Here is a 13375-nt window from a genome sequence, read left to right on the forward strand (position 1 = left end):
TAAGCGATACAACTAGATGAACCCATTTGAGAAATACATCCCTGGTTTAAAGTAAATGGTGTATTATTTTAGACATTCGATTCGTTGTAATAATTGTATTATCTTTATTTTCGGATGTTTCAATAATTGCGTTTATACATAGTCAGGGGTCTAATACACATACGCATCTGTCATGTGTCTAATACACATCGCCATCTTTCTAGTGTCTAATACATATTAGCATCTGACATAAGACACAGCATATGTCAAGCGCCTAATAAATATTAGAATATGTCAAGTATCTAATACACATCAGCATCTGTCATGTATCTAAAACACATCAGCATAGGTCACGTGTCTAATACACATCAGCATAGGTCACGTTTCTAATACATATAAGCATCTGTCAAGTGTCTAATACACATCAGCACCTGTCAAGTGTCTAATACTCATTAGCATAGGTCACGTGTCTAATACAAGTCAGCATTTGTCAAGTGTCTAATAAACATTAGCTTATGTCATGTGTCTAATACACATCAGCATCTGTCAACTATCTAATACTCAATATCATCTGTCACGTGTCTAATACACATTAGCATCGTTCAGGTGTCTAACACAAATCAGCATCTGTCAAGTGTCTAATACACACCAGCATCTGTCATGTGTCTAATACACATCAGCATCTGTCAACTATCTAATACTCATTAGCATCTGTCACGTGTCTAATACACATTAGCATATGTCAAGTGGCTAATACACATCAGCATATGTCATGTGTCTAATACACATCAGCATATGTCAAGTGTCTAATACACATCAGCATCTGTCAAGTGTTTAATACACATCAGCATATGTCACGTGTCTAATACACATCAGCATCTGTCAAGTGTCTAATACATATCAGCATTTGTCAAGTGTCTAATACACAGCAGCATCTGTCATGTGTCGAATAAATATCAGCATCTGTCATGTGTCTAATACACATCAGCATATGTCACGTGTCTAATACATATCAGCATCTGTCACATGCCTCATACATGTACATATCAGCATAATTATGTCACGTGTGTAACACACATCAGCATATGTCACGTGTCTAATACTCATCAGCATCTGTCAGGTGTCTAATACATATCAGCATCTATTATGTGTCTAATACACATCAGCATATGTCACGTGTCTAATACATGTCAGCATACGTCACGTGTCTAATACACATCAGCATCTATCTCCTGTGTAATACATATTAGCATCTATTCGGTATTTATTTGTATGTATGTATTATACATATCAACATTTTGCTACAGTGTAATGCATATCAGCATCTGTCTCGTGTCTAATATAGATAGATAATGTCTTTATTTGTAATAAGCCATTTATGGCCCATGCACAAAGCATCTATAATCATATCAAATAAAACACAATGATAATATGACAGGTCACATCATGTAAAGAAGACTAACATTGCATAAGTAAGCAAACCTGGGAGAGACAAATTTCACACATACTTGTAAACTAACATATAAGCATAAACAGTAAAATTAATCTTCAGTGTATCGTTTAATAACCATTGTTAATATATTATCTGTTTCAGCCTTAGAACAGTTAAATATTCGAAAATAGTTTTCTTCTTTCAAAAGCTTTAAAAACGTATGTTGATAATTGTTTAATTTCACTTTCATTTGTGGAATTCATTAGCTCTGTGAATTTAAAATAATTTGGCGTACGCCAGTAATGTCTCTTGATATATAGTTTCCTTAAGTCTACATAAAGTGAACATTCTATAACAAAATGGTATTCATCTTCTAATGTATTGCATATTTTGCATTTCCTTTCATCAAACGGTACACACTGAGGTTTCTTCCATCGGCCACATTCTACTTCGAGTCTATGAGAGGACATTCTTAACTTTGATAAGGCAATACGGTATTTCAAAACATTTGCGGCATTTAAATATTGTTGAAATCCAAAGGATGCGACAGATCTGTAAAAAAGGGCCCTTGAGGATTCATTTAAACTGTATTGCCATTCTTGTATAAAGTTATCTGTTAAACGTTGCTTTACAATTGAGAGAAAAATGTTTACATCTCCAACACCTTGATTCAGCCAAACTTCGTAAAAGCCCATTTTTGACAGTAAATGTTTAATTTTTGTTACCCAGTTTTTTGTGTTTGGATGAGCATCTGCATCAGCCATTAACACGTTATATACGACTTTTATATATTTTGTTTCAGGACTAGAACATACTTTCAACCAGTAACTTATTATATTCAGATAACGTCTAAACATATAGGAAATTCTACCAGTCTCTCCGTATGCAAAATTGTTCTGAGTACAAAGTTTTACACCTAGAATACGTTCACAGAAATTCATATGCACTCTTTCGATTTTCGAACCTTTATTAAAGCCCCATACCTCAGATGAGTAATTTAAAATTGGTGAAATTAATTTATCAAACAAATCTGACAAACGCTTTGGGGAAAGGGAGGTTAACCTATATATATATACTTATTAAGTTGAAAAATAGCCTTAAGAGCTTGTCCGGAGAGCATATATATCAGCATCGGAATGATGTTTGAAATATCCACTCAGTTGTTTTTTCTCTTACTGTCAAGATACGACGACAGTGTTTATCTTCAAACAAACAGCAACGATTGGCGTGACAAAACAATTGCAAGTAGGATCGGGCATGTACTATTTGTTCTAAAAAATGTATTGTACTTTAGTGTTTAATTTTACTGGTAAAATCCGGAAAAGAAAACAGCATAGAATAAATATTTATTGTAGGATTTCACTTCATGCGTTTTCAATTTGAAGATCTACTTTCTACATGCGAAACTTTTCAGAGTAGTGACCGAACGTGTGTGCGAGATGCATAATTGAGCGAAATTTTATCAAACGAGATTCTTAATTTTCTCAAAAATATGCCCAAAAGGTTTAATTTTATTTGTATCATTAACACAAAGCAATGGTGTAATTGTGCGTTTACTGGTTTGAATATCTATGGCAAAAAACAAATTTATTGTTTAAACATGTGTCAGATTTAAGCCATATGCTTCTTGTAACGTTAAAGATATTGACAAAAACTAGTACTGCGTTTTAGTAAAAAATAGGAAACAAATGGACCTGCTTCTTAGTGACTGGTTGTAGATGGAATCCTCATGCCATCGAAATGATTGCTTTGAGCCTCACATTGTCTCATAACTCTGTGAAGATTCTATTTGGCAAACAATGGAATTTTACAACGGCAAAATGCTTGCACAGTACAAAATACTTTTTTTGTGGCGTAAAATGAGCTAAGTAAACGGGTTGTATAATCAATCAAAATATGTGTATAAAAAGAAGATAGAAACATATATGCACAGGTGGTGCTGAGGCAGATCGTTTATGGAACATTTCTTGTATTCCATCAGCACTACTTCATTGCAGTTTTACCCAGTTTTATGACGATTATTTTATATAAAGGCATGATAAAATTTATATTCAAGTTCAGTTTTTCATTGTATGTGACTCCTTAAAGCACATGCTCTATGCCTACTTATGGAACAGCATTTAATTTTCCAAATCCATCAGGAAATGATGCATGCTTCTCAAAGATTTAGATATAATAAGTTAAACATTTCTCTTAATAAGCATTGTTTGCCTTTTTCTAAGATAGAGCCCATTTTAAAGGTTATTTATTTATGTTTTAATTAACTTAGCAATGTTTATCAGCGATACATGATGACGTGGGATTTTAGACCGCAGTTAAAAAATAAACCCGTTTATCAGATATAAAAAATAAAACATGAATGTAGCGTATGGTGATATAACTTTATCCTATATATGACTTAAACATCTAGAGTACCACATTTGTGCTAACGAATTCACATTATAGCAGAAAGCAATGATTATGTTTGCTAGAAGAGTAATTTTATCTAGATAACGAAGGACCAATATAGGAAACTTATATACATTATAGCAGAAAAAAGGGATATTATCTTGAGAGAAACAGTAACATACAGACTTCGTGTTGTATAACTTTCGTCTGTAAAAGACAATATAAAGACAGCGTTGTTAGGTCATACTGGATCTATATTAAGTCTCCCCATCATTTTTCGAAACCTACCTATCAAACAGAAAAGTTAAATCATTAAAACAGTTATGTCTGGAGTAACAAAGTTATAAATCGATTCCTTACAAAATATCCTTTTTTTCTACTTTTTTAACTTTGCCCTTATATGAGATTTTCAGAGAGCTTTGAACACTATGTTCGAGTTTTTAGAACGTATGTGTCCTTCAAACACCTTGAAATTATTTAAAATTGAAGTAGCAAGTAAATACAGTGGGCCGTTCAGAGTTTTTACACTTACGTAGTGGTGGATTACTTCTTTCTTCCACGGTATGCTTGTTAGGTTTAGCGAAGAATTACATTTACAACTCTCTATGAAAACAAGGCATTCCTGTAATTATAATTTAGATCGCAGATGATGCTCATTATTTCCACTTACGCGTTCGCTATGTATGCTTTACATACACGAATGTGTGTGTGTCAACATTACAATTAATGTCGGATCAAGTAAACAACTACTTTATTCAGATGTTTCCTATTCTGACATTCTGTCATATTAATTTCTGTATCAAACTCAGCTGAAATGTAATGCTGCCGATATTTCTGGGATTCTCTTCCGTTAATAAATTGATGTAATATTACAATTATTGCGCATGCGTGAAGATATGGCGGACTTTTGAAAACCGTAGTGAAAAAAAAATAAAAAAAAAATAACAAATATATCGTATATACAGATTATTGGAGAGTGTAACATTGATAATCTTGTGTCGTTAATAACGTTTCGTGGAGTATGCATTTTCATTTTGTGACAGTGTTTTCAATATGGGAAAAAAAAGGAAAAAAAGTAAAGGCTCACCACAGGACAAAGAAAGTGGAGTAAAACGGACAGCAATGGCGAGCGAAATGCAATCACCCAGTGTGACCTGTGGACCTGGCGCTTCCGTGGTGTATCAGTCGCCAAACGGACACTTTCAAACAAACAATTCTACATTTTCAACTCCACAGGCAAGTTTGAATTTTGTTTCTCCGCAGTCGTTTTCATATATGCAAGCTTTGAATAATGGATCACCAAATATGCAAAACATGCAGTCAATACAACCTATGCAGCGTGGCCTATTTCTTCGGGCAATATGAATGGAGTGTCTACTGACCAGTTTTCATCAATGATGCAAAGGCTTGACAGTATAGACAAAAAGTGTCTCAGTTAGACTCTATCAAAAATACCGTTGACAAATAACGGGTCGTCTTGATAAGGTAGATCAGAAAGTCAATTCTATGGAGACGAAAATAAACGATCTGGAGCGTAGCCGGGAGTATGATTCGTCAAGTATGGCAGATATAGAAAAGAAACAAAAGAAATCGATTCTTTGCTGTCAAAACTAAAAGTCCTAGAGCACCAACAAAACAGAGCAGGAGCGATCTATGAAAGCGGATATTACGGACCTAAAATGTCGAAATATGCGGGACAACCTGCTCTTCTTTGGGATACCGGAAGTGAAAGGCGAAAGCGATTCAGATTGTGTGGAGAAAGTGCTTGATTTAATCGAAAATAAATTGGAAATAGAAAACGCAAAATCAAGCATTAAGTTGCACCGTGCTCATAGAATTGGGAAATTTGATAACGCCAAAACACGTCCGATCGTGGCGAAATTTGTTTTACTATCCTGAGAGAGAGAAGGTACGACTTAGTGCTAATAAACTGGAAAGGCCTTATGGCATAAGTCAGCAATTTCCCAGGAAGTTATGTCCAGTAGACGGCGGTTAATTCCTATCATGTTGGAAGCCAGGAAACAGGGAAAGGAGGCATATATAAAGGTGGATAAACTTTATATTGACGGTCGTTTGCACAGGGAGAGCGAGAGTGGTAGCGTGAAGTAGGACGGCGGATGGAGTGATCTTAAGTGCTTATCATGGAATATCGAGGGGCTGTCACAGCAAAAGCGATCATGCACTGATTTACTGATTTCATTGGAAATTACGATCTTATATTCTTGAGTGAAACATGGACGGGAAAATCATCTAAAGTGGATTTAAATGGATATAAGTGTTTTCATTCTTATCGGAAATACCAAAATAGGCGCGCGAAAAGAAATAGTGGTGGATTAATTGTTTATGTGAAGAATTCAGTTAGTAAGGGAGTTAAACTGGTGAGAAATGTCGTAGATTGTATACTGTGGTTTAAACTTGATAAATCTTACTTTAATAATCAAGAAGACATATATTTATGTTCAACCTATATTGCACCTGAAAACTCACCTATTTATCAAGTGTACGATTTTGACGTTTTCACTAAAATTGAGTCAGATATACGGTACTTCCAAGAAAGAGGCCAGGTATACTGTTTTGGAGACATGAATGCTCGGACTGGGTCAAAGTGTGATTTTATAGAATATGATAAACCGTTACATGATCACTATTGCTTAGATTGCGACTCGTATTTATCGCGGGCAACGACGGATAGCGGGACTAATCGGTTCGGAGATTTATTGCTTGATATTTGTAATCGTTAAATTTACGTATTGTAATGGTCGCGTAGGAAACGATGCTAACCTTGGTAAACAGACTTGTTATACGCATAACGGCCAGAGTACAGTTGATTATCTTATTGCCGAAAAAGCCAATTTTTGTAATATAACGGGTTTTAGCATTCATGATTTTACTATTCATTCTAATCATGCACCGATTGATTTTTCATTAAAGATAGGTACATTATTGCCTGATAATACAGTTCGCGAACGTTTGTACTATAAATGGGATCCAGATTGTAAAATTGTGTTTATAAATGATATTTCGCGCGATATTGAAATGCTTTGCAATGATTTAAATGCATGCAAAGAAAGTGATAGTGATCCTGGTGATATGGTGCAGACTTTCACAGACTTTTTGTGTACTAGAGGTAGTAAATATTTCGAAGTACGACGTAAAATATCAACATGTACATATTTTTAAATGATAGGTCATCAGGTTTTCGAAATAAATGGTTTAATGACGAGTGTAGGGAAAAACGTAACAGCTATAAACATGCACTTGCCAGTTTAATTTGAATAAAACAGGTGAAAATAAGAGAATATTGTTTGATAGAAAATTTGACTATAAGTATTGTTGCAGAATTACAAAGAAAAAATATAATAGGCAAATGGGCCTGAAAATGAATGATCTGAAACGAAAAATCCTCGTGAATTTTGGAAAATATTTAAGCAAAAGAAAACCATTGAAACGGCTGATGATGTTGATATATCAGAATTTTACAATCATTTTCAAAAATTATCGGCTGAATTTCAGATAGAAGAAGATATTGAATGTCAAGATTTTTTGAATGAATTTGACAGTAATGAAATTATTGATCCAGTTTTTGAGGAGTTAGACTCCCCTTTTACTGTTAATGAAATAAGACGTGCTGTCAAACTATTAGGCACAAATAAAGCTTGTTCATTAGATAATATTATGTATGAATACTTTAAAGAAGGCATTGATGTGTTAGATAGGCCCATTAGAGATTTTGTTTAATTATATTTTAAGCAAGCAGTGTTTCCCTAGATCATGGTCAAAGGGTGTAATAGTACCCGTATATAAAAAGGGAGATAACCAGGACCCTAATAATTATAGAGGGATTACTCTGGTTAGTTGTTTTGCCAAATTATTTACCGTTGTCTTGAATGAAAGATTAAAAAAGTGGGCAGTACAAAATGATATCCTGACTGACGCTCAGTTTGGTTTTAAGGCAAATTATAGTACGATTGATGAAATTTATTTCTATTAAATTCGTTCATAGAAAAAACAATTGAAAAACAAAAAACGTTTGTACTGCTGCTTTGTAGATCTTAAGAAATGTTTTGATTCCATATATAGAAATGGTTTGTGGTTGAAACTCATAAAAATGGTATTAATGGAAAATTATTTAATGTTATTCGATCGATGTACAATGAAGTCAAATTGTGTTTTTAACATTTAAATGTATTATCTGATTTTTTCGACTGTGGCATTGGCTTATTACAAGGGGAGATAATTTCCCTCTACTTTTTTCTCTTTTCATAAATGATGTAGAATTATTTATGCAGAATAACCCCTCTGCAGGTTTAACGCTGGACCAGTTATCTATATATTTATTACTATTTGCCGACGATGCAGTTATTTTCTCAGAATCGGCAGAAGGGCTACAACAATCAATGAATAATTTGAAATATATTGTAAGAAATGGAAACTCAATGTGAATGCACAAAAAACAAAAATTGTAATATTTAGTAAAGGAAGAAGACCAAGAAACAGTGAATATTTTAAATACGGGTCTGATGAAATAGAAGTAGTGAATAGTTTTAATTATCTTGGCTTAGTCTTTACAAGTGGGGGATCTTTTATGAATGCTACGAAAACGCTTGCGGGTAAAGCTCTGAGGGCGATGGGTGCTCTGTTTTCGGGTACCAGGACTTTAGAAATACCCATAAACATTATGTTAAGTTTGTTTGACTCTTTCGTAGCCTCAATATTAAATTATTCATGTGAAGTGTGGGGTTTTTTTAAAGGCTGAAAACATAGAGCGTGTTCACAGAAAATACTTGAAATTTTTGCTCAATGTTAAAACCTCCACAAGTAATTCAGCATTATATGGAGAACTTGGTAGATTCCCGTTATATGTGATAAGGCAGCTTAGAATTGTAAAATATTATCTTAGATTACATTTAGACAAAAGTAGTAATTGTTTGCTATCAACTATGTTAAATGATATTAGAATAGAAGCTGAAAATAATTTGCAAGTTATAAATTGGGCCTCAAAAGTTAGGGCTCTATTACAAAAGACAGGTTTTTACGATGTATGGTTGTTTCCAAATTCTGTAAATGCTAAGGTATTTTTACCATTATTTCGATGTAGATTGTTTGACATGTACATAAACGACTGGAGGCAAGACATTTCATTAAAACATCTTTAACACTTTATAGAGAGCTTAAAACAAATTTTGAATTGTCAGAGTATATAATAAAGATTCAGAATGTAAAGCATAGAAATGCCATTGCTCAACTGCGTTTATCATCACACCAACTAAATATAGAGACTGGAAGACACCGCAATATTCCAAGAAATGAACGCAAATGTATTCTCTGTGAAAAAAATGATATAGAAGATGAGTTTCATTTTATTCTGATATGTCCCGTGTATAATCAATTAAAAAATATTATATTTCCCAAAGGGATTATTATAAACGACCTAATATGTTAAAGTTCATAGAATTAATGAATGTTACAAGTGTGAAATTGTTGAATAAAATAGCAGTTTACAGCATTAAAGCATTCAAGCAAAGACATGATTACTTGAATTACTTAGCTGACTTATAATCATACAATCGATTGGTAGGCATCCGACAGTTGGGATAATGTGAACCATAACATAGATGTACTGGCATAGTATAATCAATATGAAATGACAAACATACACACAGACGGACAAATGAGTCGAAATGACGGACGGACGGACGGACAGACAGAGCCAGCCAGCCAGACCGGCACACAGACAGACAAACAGATAGACACACAGACAGACACACAGAAATACAGACACACAGACAGACAAACACATACACACACAGACAGACTCACATACAGACAGACAGACACACACATACACAGACAGAATCACAAACAGGTAGCACACAGACAGTCACTCAGAGGCACACAGACAGACACACAGACGCACACAGACAGTCACACAGACAGGTAGTATAATTTTTAGCCAACTTCCAACCATTTGCAGTTGGATGCTAGCAACCTTTTGGAATGTAACCAATATTTTACGCCTATATTGTGTTGAGTGCAAGCAGACGCAAAAATCGACATTAAAGAGTCGCAGTATTTAAATAATATAGTAAGAGACAAATTCTCTACAGCCTGCAGTATACAAATACAGCCTGATAGTATACAAATATGATCTGGACACGTAACTAGCTAAATATGTTAATACTTAAGCCTATGACAAACCTTGAATTTCGTTTCGGTAAGGTTTGTCATATGTGGGAGTTTATTTTACGTGTCTCCATGTTGATGGTCGGTAGTAATTCTTGCTCTTTCATTTCGGTAAGAATTACTCAAGCCTCTCATTACTGAAATTATGATTACAGTTACTATTTAACTGCATTAAGTCATTTATAATTGCATTTCAACTCTGGTAAGGCGAATATGAAAAATGAAATCAGAGCAACCAACATATTGTCCATATATAAATAAATATGAAATCAAAAAGAGAACAACGCACCATCTTGTCGATTTTTGCGTCCTTTCAGCGCTTAAGTATGCATTTATTGTTTAACCTAGTAATGTATGGGCAGGTTACTTTCAACTTGTGCACTTGACCCCGTTGACCTGTGTTATACGGACCGTCCTATTTTGATAAAAGGGAATTTTTGATATGTTGAACATTTTCAAACTACTTTTCAGTTATTTTGAAAAGACGCGTTGATCAAAATTTCTTCATACTTAACGTATTAAAGTATAATTATGCTGAAAATCTCATATTTTATGCTGCTTAATTTCAGGAAAAGCACGTGCATTAAAATTACCGTTAAAAAATTACCTATCGATAGGTCTGAACTAATCAAATGAAAATTCAGGGTCAAGGGGGTGAGCAAGTTGAAAGATATCGACCTATAATAATGTATTATGGAAAATCTCATTGCTGATATGTGTTATGCACCGGTGATTGCTTGACAAAGATAAAATAAAATTGAAGTCACTATGTATGACTAATCTCATCATATAGGATTTAAGAATGATTTTTCACCTCTCATGTTTTTATTAACAGATCCTATTATATGTTGAGTTAAATTATAAGTAATTTTTTAAGAATGAACTGTTACACGAAATTATACAAAAACCATCTTAATTAATAGAATTAATTAACAAAATATCAGTAAATGAATAAATTACATAAAACATATTAGTATTCAGATTTATTGTATGTGTATATTTGTGTTCATATTATTTCCATAAAATATATATTTTAACCTTCCGCTATAATCATGCATGTTTGTAATGTATATATATGACGATGAACGTTTAATGTTCAAGTCTTTCTGTAAATAAACTTCTGTTCTGTTCTGTTCTGTTCTGTAATTATAATTTAGATCGCAGATGATGCTCATTATTTCCACTTACGCGTTCGCTATGTATGCTTTACATACACGAATGTGTGTGTGTCAACATTACAATTAATGTCGGATCAAGTAAACAACTACTTTATTCAGATGTTTCCTATTCTGACATTCTGTCATATTAATTTCTGTATCAAACTCAGCTGAAATGTAATGCTGCCGATATTTCTGGGATTCTCTTCCGTTAATAAATTGATGTAATATTACATATTGTGTTTGGCACAGTTTTCACAGAGACAATGAATCACAGTCATCTGTCTGGTTTTATAGGTCGTTGATATCTCCGTTTCCTCTGACTTAATAGTTATTAAATCATTTCTGAGTTCCATCTATTAATGAATTGGTACAATTTTACATACATATTGTTTGGTTGAGATTGTTCGGTTGAGCTTTGGTAGTTAAGGGTTATCACAATTATTTAGCTGAATTTATAGGCCTGGGATATGTTAACCCGCTCAGAATAAATAGAACAGAAGAGTTACATTTTATAATAGTCGCTAGTAACGTTTTATAGGTTGCAGATATGTTTATTTTTTCTGACTTTATAGTTTGGCCAGAAAAGTATGTTTGGTTACTAGTAGCTGTGACACGTTTGAAAAAAAAAATGGTAGATAGGTCGAAATTTCTTTCTTTTTTATGTTTCACTTCTGTAGCAGTAAAAGTATACATTGGTTGACCTTTATTTGTTGCTCCGTTTTATGTATATTAGTTCTGGAAACCAACATAAGCAGTTTGCTTTTGACTAGCTCTCCTGATTTTTAACGTAGTTCCACAGTGAGTGGTTCTAGCACAGTATGCGTTATACGCCTGTAATGAGACTACACGTTGTGCATTTAGACCTCTTGGAGGACATCATGCCTGGGAAAATTGGTTGAATTTCACGTCCTAGTTTAAGAGCAACGATGACAGGCTAGTAGATATATGAAAGCGGGAAAGGGTGATCACAATATCTAATACCGTTATTTGTCTCTGCATCATTGTGCATTAGTTCTGTACCAAATAGTAACCAATAATAAACCAATAATAACATTGTCAGCTTGTATCATTTGTTACCATTTTTCGTATCATAGTTTTAGGTTAATGTCGATATTGCTAATAAAAGTTGTTGTTGTTGTTGTTGTTGTTAATCAAATGAAATACGTTTTTGGCAATATAAAATATGTAAATTAATAAATCAATACGTTAATAATATGATTTTCTGATAGTCGCAAGGATAAAAATATCAGTTCATGAAAGGAGTGCAGGTTTTACGGTGTGAGAATGAATGATGCTAGAAAAGCAGTGGTTTCGGGTTTGAGCCACTAAATTACTCCATATTTTATTCACCGGGACACTGGTTTGGTAATGCAAGCTGAACAGTAAAACTGCATGTTATTCGCCAGCAAAATAACTTTACGTTGACACCTGGGACAGCTCTATTGCCCTTTAATAGGAACGTGTGAACACTATTGCATTTTAACTATAGATTTCAAACATAAATCCCAGTTTATATTTATACAGCCCTGTTTAAGGTGCCCTATATTTTCTAAAATGCGATTTATCATCACAAACTAAAGTGAAAATATTTCTTGTACACAAACCTCATATATCTTATCCGCTACGTCTATCAACTCCACCGTTGTTTTGAACGTACAGTCAATTGTTGGTGAACGGTTGGTGGATGTAGCTTGTGAAACAGCTTAACGTTCGTACAATGTACAGTTATGTTATCATACCTTGATTCATAGCTACTCATTCACAGATCTAGCGACCATTTCAAATATCCTCATATATTACATCTTCTTCTTCTTCTTCTTCGTACGCAACTACACTGTCAGACCAGTTGCCTCGCTGAAACTTGTGGTTTGCCGTAGATTCCCAATGCCTCCATACAGTTTCTGGTGGTTTGAGGTATCTATCGGCCAAGTCGCATCTCGCTCCTGGTCATGCCTTTAACATTTCTGGAGTGTATGCTCCGCAGTCTGATCTCCCTCACCACATGGACAGGCTGGTAATAGTGCCAGTCTATATTTCTTGTACATGTGAGCATTGAGCTTGTTCTCTTGTTTCCCGCAGTCAAGATGAGGAACAGCAAGTCACTGAAGACAGATCATTCGCTAGAGGGTTTATAATGTCTTCTCTCATGTATTACATGTTTCTGCCCCTTTTTGAATGGGAAATAGAAGCAAAATATATATAGCCAAGTTCGCAGTGAAAAATATCAGATATA

This window comes from Mercenaria mercenaria, chromosome 8 (genome assembly GCF_021730395.1).
Source record: "Mercenaria mercenaria strain notata chromosome 8, MADL_Memer_1, whole genome shotgun sequence".
NCBI classification, from domain to species: domain Eukaryota; kingdom Metazoa; phylum Mollusca; class Bivalvia; order Venerida; family Veneridae; genus Mercenaria; species Mercenaria mercenaria.